The following is a 13,409-nucleotide window of genomic DNA, read 5'->3' on the forward strand; positions in this document are numbered from 1 at the left end:
GGTAAAAAAATATGCCACGGAATATCTTTTATTTTTTTAATACAAAACTCGCTTGTTCATAGCTGGCTGGAATTTTTGGGTGAAATATTTGGGCGATGAAAGTTGATACATGATATGTTTGAAATTACGTACCATTGCGTCGTCAGAGATTAAAAGCTAACTATTTGTTATTTATTTCTCGTCTATATGTATAACATTACATTCGTCATTACATTACATTAGATAACATGACATGACATGACATTTCGCCGCAGTCGGGTAAAAATAGTTCTCAATAACTCGTTAGATGCCGCTTAACCAAATATGTTACTGGGTCATTGACAAAATTCTCCAAACTAATAAGATATTAATTTGTTTATTTTCAGAACATTTATTGTCTTCTTCTTCTATCGTGTGGGTTGGGAGGTGAATTACCGACCCCATCAACCCTGGTGTCAGGGTTATTATTGAGTCGCCAAAGGCCCCTGACATGTCTCATTATAACGACTACTTACTTACATCAGTAAGTAGCAACCGGGACCAACGGCTTAACGTGCCTTCCGAAGCACGGATCATCTTACTTTCGGACAATCAGGTGATCAGCCTGTAATGTCCTAACCAAACTAGGGATCACAAAGTAATTTTTGTGATATGTCCCCACTGGGATTCGAACCCGGCACCTACGGGTCATGAGCCCAACGCTCAACCACTGGACCACGGAGGCCGTTATAATTATTGTAATAAGTACGTTGCATTTTATGTTTTCAAAATTTCATTCAAGAAAAACAGAAATCATACAGAAATATTTAACGTTTTATTCCTTGCGCCATCTATCCAGCAGCTTGGAAAAAAAATTAAAAAAAAATATATTAAATTTTATGGCTGTCGGGTAATCGACAGCTATAAATAAAATAAATAAATAAGATTTTTTTTTTATTTACACACATAACAAACATTGACTGTTTAATTTTGATGGTGGCAATTTAAAAGCAGAAGGTAAACCCTGTCTCTCAAACTAGGGGACCTGTATCTTGAGAGGCTATGAAATTTAATTTGGAACACAATAAAACAAATTGGTCCCTTTTCTTTTCGGCGGATAAAAAATGACAGGTATAACTTAAAATCAAATTAAATGGTATGTGCTGGAATCAGCACCATACAATTACCGAAATTCATGAAGGAGATACGTTATTTGGGTCTCAAATAAATCGCAACGTGAAATTAATTTGCGTGTGATGTTTTCATTTTCTGTTTCAAAGGACGTTCGGAATGCTTCGTTTCGTATAGGCCTCCGAGTTGGAACTGGTGGAAAATGTTTGCTGGAATATTTTTGATGCGTATAATTAGTCAAATAATTGTTTTTTCATACATTTTCACAGTTAGTATTTATGATAGTAATTTATAAGTACTTGCGGTCCAGAGAGGCAACGCTGCAAGCATAATGGGTACGTTCGGGCGGGGTTCGCTTTCCAGAGGGCTTTTTGACGCCTGATATGGTTTTATATAAATATATATTGTGTATTTTGACGTATTTTAGTGTAGGTTTTTAATTTAACTATGTTCTATATTTTATTAACATTGTAGTTAGTAATAATAAAATGAAACTTTTATAATATACGTAATACAAATTCAGTACTTCTTCAGTAAAAGATTTCAAAAAATTGATTGAATCTTGGACTACGAGTATTATTTTCATATGTCCCAAATATAAAACTCTTCGATTTTCGCATGCCCTATCCACTCCATCATATTCTTACAGCGACCATATGTTGCGGCCCACTTTACCCGGGAAAAATGGACCAGTGAAGTGGCTTAAGGGATGAGAGAAGTTATAAGTATATGTCGTGGGAAAGGGTTAAAAAAGCCACATCGAAGCAATCCGTCTGAAAAACAATTGACATTTGCGCATATTAAAATAATTGTGTGAAATTATGTCAAGTAACAATATTGTTTTTTAGGTGAATCGACTGAATGTGGCCTTTTTAAACATTTTCACTAAACTTACGATATTATACCCCCCTTCCCCCTTGGGTCTTACTTTAGTGCACTATAGTACTATTCAGAGGCGGAGGACAGGAGTCCCTAGTACGGCTTTGAAAACTACTCTGAGCGCCATCCCACTCGCGTCAGACAGATTACTGCAGAGCGCAAGGCAAGAGGGAACCCACTGCCCTATTTTTCTCTAAAAAGTAGCATGGAGAATGCTACACCGACAAGAGCGTGGCTCTTAAATAGTGATGAGTGTGTCCAAAGGAGAATTTTTTTCTTGTTAGTTTTTGAATCTAGCTGATCTTTCTGAATCTCGTTGTTTCATGTACAAACACATGTTTTGGAGTAAGAACGTATATAGGATGAGATGGATGATGGACGTTGGATGTATGCGAGTCACAGGCGAATTTAAACAGACGAATGCTTACCGGCGAACATACTCTTACGGAATGAACAAATCTAAATCTACGGTTAAAACCATCACACGTTAATATAACATAACATAAACAGCCTATAAACGTCCCACTGCTAGACACAGGCCTCCCCTCAATCAATCGGAGTGGGTATGGAGCATACTCCACCACGCTGCTTCGCTGCTAAGCATGCCTTCCGAAGCTCGGAATTGTCTTACTTTTTCGGACAATCAGGTGATTCAAGCCTGCAATGTCCGTACAAAACAAAGGACAGTCTCACAAAGTGATTTCGACATTGGTCCCCATCGGAAGCGAACCCGGACCTCCAGATGAGCCCAACGTTCTAACCACTAGACCATGGAAGCTGTAATACGATAATTTACGAGTTACGATAATTATAATACATTTTATTTTTTTAAGAACGTCTAGGGCTTGTGCCGAGGTATTTCTTGCAGCTTCTTTTCCCCGGCTATACAAGTTGTGAGAAGCTGCAGTAGTTTTAGGCGGATGAGACGTTCGTTATGTAAAAATTGACGATTCAAAGTGTAACTATGTTACTTAGTGAATAAAGATATATGTTTGAATATTGAATTTTGAATTTTATTATATTATAACAATATTTCTACTTTTTCGCTCTTATTTCATAGTTTGCACTCATCATTACCTTTTACTTAACAAGCTGGCCAGATCAAACGGGCAGGGGTCGGGAATGTGTTTTAGTCAAATTAAAATTCTATACCAACGTGTTTTTTCTGCTTTACAAAAACCAGCACCCTAATCTCTTGCGTAAAACGTAACGTCTATGTAAAATATAGAATATAAAAAGGGTCGGAAAGTAAAAACATAAACATCGAAGGTTTTGTTTGTCGAGATTAAGCTCTTGACAGAGAAACGACCAGCATATTATTATATTTTTAATGTCATTTTGTGTAAGTTTTATCTTTTCGAACGCGCGCCGGAACGCAGATCTCAGACACAATGTAAAGTCTAATGTATCTCGGCAGATGACAGTTTTAAGACAGCATTTATGTGTGTGGCGTTCTTAATAAAAAATACTTTTTATTATTATTTATTTTAAACGGTACCGGGGAAGTTCGTCCTCCTAACTAAACCTCGCCAAATATTTATTTACTTATTTATTGGTCCATCAACAGCAGATGCATGTATACAGGGTGTGACACCGTAACGAAATCATTGATGGGTGATTTAAAACATGATTCTGAGTTGATATCAAGCAGATTATTCCGTCGCAAAAGTAAAACTGAAAATAATTAAAAAAAAAAAAACACTAAAATGTTCAAGAGGTTTCCGAAAGGAATTCCCACTTGTTATCAATTCAGTTGTACGAATCATCCCCCTCAGTATTCGTTACGACGTCAATTACACCCCGTACAAGTTCGTTCAGGTAGCCATACAAGTACATAATTATGGATTTTAGTCACAGTGTAACTACTGCTGAGGGGAATGATTCAGTTCATTATTCTGAGTTAATATCAAGTGGAATTTTGCATCGCAAAAGTATACAATTGAAATACACAAAAAAAAAACAATTTTTTTTTGTGTATTTCAATTGTATACTGAAAAAAATTGTGAAGGAAATTTCCATCATCGTCTGAATCTCTCTCTCTCTATTTAAGAGCCGCGCTCTTGTCGGTGAAGTAACCGCCATTCCTCTCTTCTTCCCGCCAAAACCTTCACCTCTCGATACGACACGACCTGCACCTTCTCTTTTATTTGTTTCATAAATGTTATCCTAGGTCTACCCCTTCCTCTCTTCCCTTCAATTTTTCCTTCTATAATTAACGGTTAAACGAACTTACCTGTAAGTGAAGTTCTATCGTAATTATACGAGTGCTTCGTTCGAAGAGATTAGTAACCTATAAGATGATAAACTTGAACACAATGTAGTAACGCATAGTGACACCATTCATTGCACACATAGTTGAAAGCATATAGAAAAAAAATAATAACAAAAGTAATTCTTTTTTTTTTTTTTTTTAAAGGGTAGTCTTATATTGTCTGCCCCACTCGAATAGTCTCCGCGCGCTTCATTAGTTTAGGGCTCTGTCTGCGATATTTGCAGAACAGATTTGGGGTCTAGGGCGGGCGGGGGTTACTAATCTCTTCGAACGAAGCACTCGTATAATTACGATAGAACTTCACTTACAGGTAAGTTCGTTTAACCGTTAATTATACTTCGTGCTTCGTTCTCGAGATTAGTAACCTATAAGATGATAAACTTGAACACAATGTAGATGTTGAGAGCAGGTTCGGGAAATATCGCAGTAAACTATAACGAACTATAGATGAAATGTATAATTTTCTAGTACTTATTATTATAATGTGCCTAGATGATTACAAACTAAATAAAATTACAAATTATTATTTAATATAGCACGAGCCAACTCTGCCTCGTTTGTGGTCATGATGGTTCTATTGTAGAATTTTCCAAACGTGGTGGAGTTTTGACTCCAACTAGCAGTTTTTCGAATCTGGTCAATGCTAACCCCTGTGCTGTATGCCTGGAATGTGGCAGCGTGGCGCGTGCTATGTGCTGAAAAGATTGACACATCCACACCAGAATCTTTCAGTGTAGACTTAATCCAACGAATAATCTTCAATCCAATGAATCCAACGACTGAGTGTTTGTGTGGTGACGGCTTTATCAGGCCGTTTAAAACTGATAAACAGGTAATCTGACTCTCTAATTGAGGCCGTTCTATTTATATGGCTAATTAATGACTTGGCTGGGCAAATCCCATGTTTTTGCAAAAAGAAAGGTAAGGTAAGGACTGGATTATTCGTACAGACTTTCGAAGTTTTGATGAGATCTGAAATTTTGATAACAATCTTAATATCTGGAAACATCTTAATGTTATAAATATTTATTTTCGACAGGGTTATGGGCGGTAACCAGTACCAGTAATGTTACACATTTTTTTTTTTTTTCAAGTTTTTCCATTGATATGGCCTCGTTAGGGTACAAGAGAGCCAGGTAAATCTAGCACTCACCCAGTGTCCCAAGTGAAACTTGAGTACTTGGGAATAGTAGGTCTTAGCCTAAACACACCTTTGAAGAACCTTTGAATACGATAATCCGTCGATATATTGGGTCCTAAAATTAAGGACAAGGCTGCTCTACAGCAATTTAAGAATAAGAATAAAATAAATTTATTGCCAGTAACAATTAACGAACCATATTGATTGCCACTATTAAATAAATCAGTAAGGAACTCCATGACTTTAAATATTGATGCATCGTATAAAGGTGTGTTATTTTGTTTACAAAAGTCATACCATTTATTAATATAGGTGTTGTACTGTTTAAAAGATGAATCAGCTAAAGAACTAATCATTATATCTACTGCCGAGGCTGGTACGGACCGTCGCGATAGTGCTGCCCGGATAATATTCCGGCAGCCAGGGTAAGGTTCGCGTGAATGTTCCTCCTGTTTTCACATTTCTTGTTCAGTCGAACAGGTCAATGTCTGGAGAACCAAACTGTGAAACTAACTGGTCAAAAGTAGAGTTTTCTACCTCCCATTCTATGTCTGGATGTGAACGTCGGGATTCAGTGTCAGCTACGATGTTTTCTTTAGATGGGAAATATGAAGTCTTTATAAAGATTTTCCTATGTTCATACCATTGCCAGATCTGTCTAGCAATGTCAGTGAGATGTGGGAATTGAATCCCGCCCATGCGGTTAATGTAGGATAGCGCAGTAGCGTTGTCTATGCGAATTAAAACTGGACAATTTTCTAAATGTTTTGCAAAAATTTTAATCGCAAAGTAAGCAGCTAACAGTTCGAGATAGTTGCATGATGTGCATCCCGCGCTCCGACTGTGACCAAGGCCCTTTCGCGGTGTCACCCCCGCAGGCCGCGCCCCACCCCGTAGTTGAGGCGTCAGAAAATATTTCAACCGCGTAACAGTCGTCTCGAATACGGTGCGCAGGGCTCTATAGCACGTAGCCACCCTTGAAAATCCGAGAGTAAGTTTTCCGGGATTTTCATATACCTGTCATAGTCATCATGAGGTTGTAAGTTTAAACACTTACACCGTTCTAACTGTTTTGTATATAACATTCCATATTCCACTGCGGGACACGCAGACACAATATACACTTATAGGACTTCTATAAGTTGAGCAAATTTTCTAATATTACACCGAGTAATGTTTATGATTTTTTGTAACTCTGCTTTGATATGTGTTTTCTTTTCTGGGGGCAAAGTTATTTGCATAGTACGTGAATTCAAGATGAAGCCTAAAATTTTACATGATTTTGAAGGGGTCAACTGAATTTTTTCCCTATTGATTATAAAACCAAGAGCGGTAAGTAGATTAATAGTTGAATTCACGTTGTAAGAGCATCCAAGATATGATCTTCCTAACAATTGAATATCGTCAAGGTATATTGTGGAAATATGTCCAGCTGCTCTAAGTAGACTGATTACAGGCTTCATTAACTTAGTAAAGATGTAGGTAAGGCGCCGTGTCCAACCCAAATGGTAGCACATTAAACTCATAAAGTTTATTATTGTTCCACATAAATCTCAAGTACGAGAATCTTCGTGAATTTTTATTAAGAAATAGGCGTCCTTTAGATCGACAGTGGCCATAAAACAGTCCTGTGACATTAGTTTAATTGATGTACGAATATCTTCTAGCTTAAAGTGACTTGTGTCAATAAACTTATTCAAGTTCTTTAAGTTTAATATAAAGCGCATTTGACCGCAGGTTTTGGGCGCAGGAAAACACTAAGTAGATATAAATTGTCCGTCGCAGTGTTCGCATGCTGAAATGGCGCCGATGCCTAGTAGGCTATTAATAGCCTCTTCAAAGCATTGCATTTCACTGCTAGAGTAGTTTGGGATCGGTTGTACATAATGTTGCACGACTGGTCGGGCAAAGGTAATTTTATAACCTTGAATTGTATTCAAAATATTATGGTCGAAAGTGATAAGTGACCACTGCGAGTAAAACTGTGCTAGTTGTCCAGCGTACAGTACCGCGTACAGTAGCGGCGGCGGCGCGGCGGCGACGACGGCCTGGAGGCGGCGGCGCGCGTGCGGTTCGTCCACGTCGTCGTGGCAGGCTCGCGGTTCTTCTGGGCCCCGGCTCCCGTCGGCCTGCGCTGCTGCGGTGCTGGAGCTTTCCAGTTTAAACCTTTGTTTCCCTGAGGTTTCAGCGTTTGAACAGCAGATTTTTTCCCCACCTTGTTTATCACCTTAAGCTCGGCGCCCGATTTGTTTACTGTCTTAGCCGCTTTCAAGGTATCGGTTAAGTTTTCTCCGAAGAGATATTTATCCACTTTGGAAGTACTTAAGTTTTCTTTTAGATCCTTTTTAAAGGAAAACATTGCAAAGTTTCGTCTAGTGATGGATTCTGCATATTGGATGTCGCATAATAAGCGAGCAGTGTCCATTAATTTCTTAATGAGTTCGTGATCCTTATTTTTGGCACTACTTATGTGGTCAGTCATTGCGGCCCCAAGGACAGTAATAGCCGTGGCGAGTTGTTTCTGCCGGGCCTTAATAGCCTTATGCCTCTTGAACATACTATCGGGCAGAGCGGCTTTGATTTCGGCGTTGAGTATAGGCGCGCCGATGAGGCCGCAGTTACCCGGAATAGGATATTTGTCGATCTGTTCCTTCCGAACATTTTTATCTAACCCATTTGTAGCAAGGTGTTCGAAACGGGATGCTAGGTCCTTATGTATATCCGGTCCATATTGTATGGTTGCAGAGGGGTCATCGCCGAGAATCTCTAACAATGCGCTATCTAGGACGTTCTCTGCAGCAGGTGGTGTACTCGTGGTAGCCCGAGCTTCACCCACGGCGGCGGCGACGGCAGTGGCGGTCGCGGTCCTCTCAGGCACCGCGTAGGACGGTCCCGGTTCGACATCAGAGTTGGGTCCGTGTAGAGTGACGATTAACGCCGTACTTGACAAAAATATACACGTATAAAGATACGCGTCGTAACTAGGGGTGGTATGATTCCCACAGAATCATACGTCAGCAAACTCCGAGATTACGAGATAGTCCCACAGACGTCTCTGTACTCGAAAATTAATGTAAGGTGTATTTCCCATAGAAAAACACGCAAACATATTTTAATTCCTGAGGAATTATTCGTGTGAACAAAAAAGGTGCCTAAATATCTATACCTATATCGTACTCGTGGAGGACTCCCAGAGAGTCAACCGATTGAGCATAGTAGGTATGTGGTTATAAGTATGTAGGTACTTATATAATATATAATTATATATTTGAATCTGAGCACGTTGTGGCGGTGGAAAAACTCCCAAAGAGTTATCCGATTGCCGATTGTGCCGTAACGAAATTTGAATTTAGAACAGGCAGATTGTTGGTCATGTTTTGACCTTGACCTTGTTTTATGCAGTGGCGAGATAAACACCTAAAGTGTCTGACGAAGCCGTGCATAATAAAAATTTAATCGAACTTGACGAAAATTATGAAAGTTTGTACTAAGAAATACCTTGTGGGTTCTTCGAAGTAGGTGATGGTTCCCGTGACGACGCTTCCGACGATGATGATTCAATAACTCGAGCACGAGGTCTTCGTGAACGCATTATCATGCGTTCTAATGTTTTTAGACATTTGTTAATTGTGATTCACGTCACCAATATCCTCACTGTGTCTTTTGGACATTATTAGCTAGTAAAACTATTGTATTCTAAGAGTTTTTTCTCGAATTATAGGTCAATTATTTGAACCGTGCAGAATGGCGAAGCACACAAAAGCGAATGAAGCGCGCGGAGACTATTCGAGTGGGGCAGACAATATAAGACTACCCTTTAAAAAAAAAAAAAAAAAGAATTACTTTTGTTATTATTTTTTTTCTATATGCTTTCAACTATGTGTGCAATGAATGGTGTCACTATGCGTTACTACATTGTGTTCAAGTTTATCATCTTATAGGTTACTAATCTCGAGAACGAAGCACGAAGTATAATGTTTGTTATAAATGGATCGTGTCGTATAAGGTGGCCAATCATATTTCCTCTCCGGTTCTCTATAGTCTTCAATTGTCTGAATCACCCCCTCAAAATTCGGTACGACGTCACTAACACCCTGTATACAATACATCAGTAAAATATTATAATGGTGAACCCAAACTGTTTATTTATTTATTTATTTGTACACAATGAAACAGACACAAGAAACATACAAAGAAAAAGTTTATGTAATTTAGAGGTCAAGAAACAGTTACCATATATGCAATTCTCTCCATTCCGTAATACAATGGATTCTTACTAGCCCGTTCTTGTACCCAGAGGACATATCAAAGAGATTTACTACGTACCTATGCGATAAGATCTCCCAAGTTTCTAGAGATTAACTTATATAGCGTTAGTAGATGTGTAGTTATGTTTGCGCCTGAGGCTATATCAAAGGTATAAAAGGAGATATAACAATGATATTGTATTATCTTTGATCTCTACTCTCACTCCAGAGGAGTGGGAGTCAAAAAGAGACAGCATGCGTTCAACTAGTTATGTAGAGGAAATTAAATCGAAATTTTTTTTTGACTATGACGGGACTTCAACCCACAGCTTGAGCTTGTTAACCATCACATCACCGAGTCTTCCTCCTGTCAAAGATAAATTATGAAATTCTGATTACTAAATAAATACAGATCCAAAGGTGGCAAAAAGGTTTCCTTTTTTCTATTTAACGTATTTATAAATTTTGTCACGTTTTTCTAACACGTCTCCGGGCGCTCCCCATTTGTCCGGCCAAGTAGTTAATGCCATCTGCGGCAAATCTACAATAAGTCACGTCAAAAAAAAAATCTAACGCGTCTCAGTATTCATACAAATTCCATAGCAATTTCTTGTTTTGACGTTAAGAAAAAAGTAACTGATTTGACTAGTTGGAAACTACCCTATTCTTCGATCTATCTACCATCAATAATGGTGTGATGACCCCATCAGATGATAGATGCATACAGTCGCCGGTTCGAGTTACACCACATTTAGATTAAATTGTTTTAAGGGGCCTCGCTCGGCACCACGCGCGCCTTCTAAAAGTCCGGGACTTCACATATTTTAATATTTCTTATTGTTTTATTTAAAATAAATAAAACACATAATAACGGGTTCTTACCGCTTTTAAAGCAGGGATATGAGACTCCCGATATCTGCTTTAAACGCGGTAAGAACCCGTTATTATGTGTTTTAATTATGATAATAACCGCGTAAATTTAAAACAATGTTTAAAATAAATAATTATCTTTCTTTTGCAATAAAAAACATGTATATATTTATCTTTATATATTCACTAGAATGGATGAATTGCACAGCTACCTAGAAATGCCTACTGTCGCTGAAGAAGCACAGCAGCGTAAAGCAGTACACAAGGAACATTTGGTCCACCATCCTAATCCTTTAGCGAACTCCCTCCTATCCTCGTGGGACATAAAAAGACTGAAACGTGCGAATGTACTTACGGACTAACGGACAATGCAGCGCTGGCTGTATACTTGTATAGTTCAAAAGAGTAAAAATAACAGAACAAATCTGAAAGCTAAGATACTGAGGCATGTTACTAACTCTGTATCATCATAAATTCATAATGTACATTTTCCCATTTGTATTTTTAATTTTTAATTTTAATTCATTTGTTTCCAACAATACTTAATTTTGTTGTATACCTATGTATATGTTATAGTTTTAACTCTTATGCTTTCTAAGAAGATTTATGGCTGTTTTAATTTAGAAGTTAATTTCTGTTTAAGTTTTATATATATTTAATTATATATAAATATATATACACTTAGATATATAAGTTTGTTGTTGTAATTACGAATGTTGTGTGTACCTGTAATTGGAGCACATATACAAAAACTAATTTAAGACTTGCATTTTATAACTTTACAATATATGTACTGTTGGTATACCTATCTAAATAAATAAAAAATAAAATCTGATATCTGGTCTAGCGACTGACGGCAGATAACAAGGACAAAAAAAAAATATCTTTCACTTAAAGGTCTAGAGTTGTGTTTGTGTGTCACAAAGGCAACATCTCAAAATGCCTCATAAGCTAACACGGGGTCTTCCGAGACATTACTTAACATTATACATCCGCACGTTCCTCAGTCTGTGACCAGCCTTACAACCACAGGCTATAAATCTCAAGGATCAGGGCTCACCTGTTGTTATTTATGCATGTCGTGAGGTCGCAGTGGTAGCGGTATGAACATAGGAACTTTCTTTGTGTAAGGGACTCGGGAAGAAATCGCTGAAATCACTTTATTTGCTGAGAAAAATCTTTTTGAGACTCAGACCTTGTTAGATTACTAGATTATCCAAAAGACTATTCATCTAAAAAAGCAATATTGCTATTTGACATTTCAAACCAAATATCATTCATTGCACACACATCCAAAAACCATTATAATCATACACAAGAACGATCAGCATAATAGGCATTCAACATTTGTTGACATAACGCGCTTAAACAAACGTTAAATAGCAATATTGCTTTTCAAGATGAATTACTTCAATGTGGCCCAATACCCTCTCAAGGGCAAGTGAAAACTAAAAAATTTGCGATAGTAAAATAACAATAGTATAACAACAACAACACTAGGATAGTGCGCGTTTTATTTGTAAAACGTGTCGCCAATATTGTTTTTGAATCTCAGTTTAAACAAACTGAGAAACTGATAAAGTATTCTACTCTGCTCGGTTTGCTTCTACGATGAACTGGGAGCGAAAAAAAAACATAAAGTTGCTTCTCCACCTGCCAGCGTTCGCTTGTAATGTAACTTTACAAATCCGAGAATTACATCCATGAGGGGAGAACCAATCGTTGCAGTGAGCAATCATTTGCCAACAAGCTGCGTGCTTAGTGCCAACAAGCTGCTTCATAACTCGAAAGTTTATGCAGATTATTGAGTTAATTCGTTTGGGGTTCGGAGTAGGAGTCTGCTCCGAGGTTGGGGGCTTAGGTTTTATCATCATCACCTTTCATCATTTCATTAATCATCACGAAAAAAAATACATAAGACATGGCTGTATGGGCATAGTTCCCTTTGCCTTGCCCTTCGGGGAAAACCGAAACAAAAAAGTCTACGATAGCCGATTATGTACAGGAGGCATGAAAACACAGACGAATGCTCCTATCACTATGCTACTTAAAATATTAATCTTCACATTTTTTCACTGGAGAATTTATTTTCCATTCCATAATTTAAAAAAGAATTCGCAAAGCTGGAAAACCTTTAAAAATATTTTAAATACTCTTTGATTATCGTCTCATACAAAAAAATACAAGCGAATTTATTTAACAAGTTAAGTTATAAATTAGCCAAATATCTTTTTGGCTCAAGTTCAGTTCATGATTCGGTGGTCGTAGGTTAGACTCTCGATGGGGACATGCCAAAAATCCGGTAGTAATACTCTCAGTTCGGTATCAGTATCAGTCAAGTCATTGTATGAAGATTGATCGAAAATAAGCTCAGTGCTTCGGAAGGCACGCTAAGGCTAGCTAGAAAGGTAACCTTACCTACCTACCTTCCCTCAGGTAAGTTTTTATATGAACTATTATGAATAACTTGGTACGGATTAATAAATGTTTTTCATATTCTTTATTTTACTCTGGGCACCATCCCAGTCGCGTCAGACAGAGTACTGCGGGGCGAAAGGCAACAGGGAAACCACTGCCCTATTTTTCCTTAAAAAAGTAGCATGGAGAATGCTACACTGACAAGAGCGTGGCTGATGAATATAGTAGCTTATTGATGAATAAAGTGACAGCTAACATTTCAAGGTTAGCCCAGCTGACGTTAACCCACTCTGCGTTGCCATTTCGTAAAAAAATAATTTACCCACAACCAATATTTTTAATTTACTTTGCAAGGAAATTTTGAACTTTTATTAAAAACATACTTGTGACAAGTAATAGTAATTAAATACATTAGAGAGTAATTCACTTAATTTTCAATACTACAATTTTCGTTCTTGGAATGTTGGAGATAGACTTAATGTCATCAAAGGGC

At 37.7% G+C, this 13,409-nt stretch overlaps 1 protein-coding gene across 1 annotated transcript in view; it reads right to left on the minus strand.

Moving 5' to 3' along the window:
* LOC126377558 (uncharacterized) overlaps positions 1-13,409 on the minus strand; it is a 111,155-nt gene that overhangs the window by 65,420 nt on the left and 32,326 nt on the right. The window lies entirely within an intron of this gene.

Source organism: Pectinophora gossypiella, chromosome 23 (assembly GCF_024362695.1).
Source record: "Pectinophora gossypiella chromosome 23, ilPecGoss1.1, whole genome shotgun sequence".
Classification (NCBI taxonomy): domain Eukaryota; kingdom Metazoa; phylum Arthropoda; class Insecta; order Lepidoptera; family Gelechiidae; genus Pectinophora; species Pectinophora gossypiella.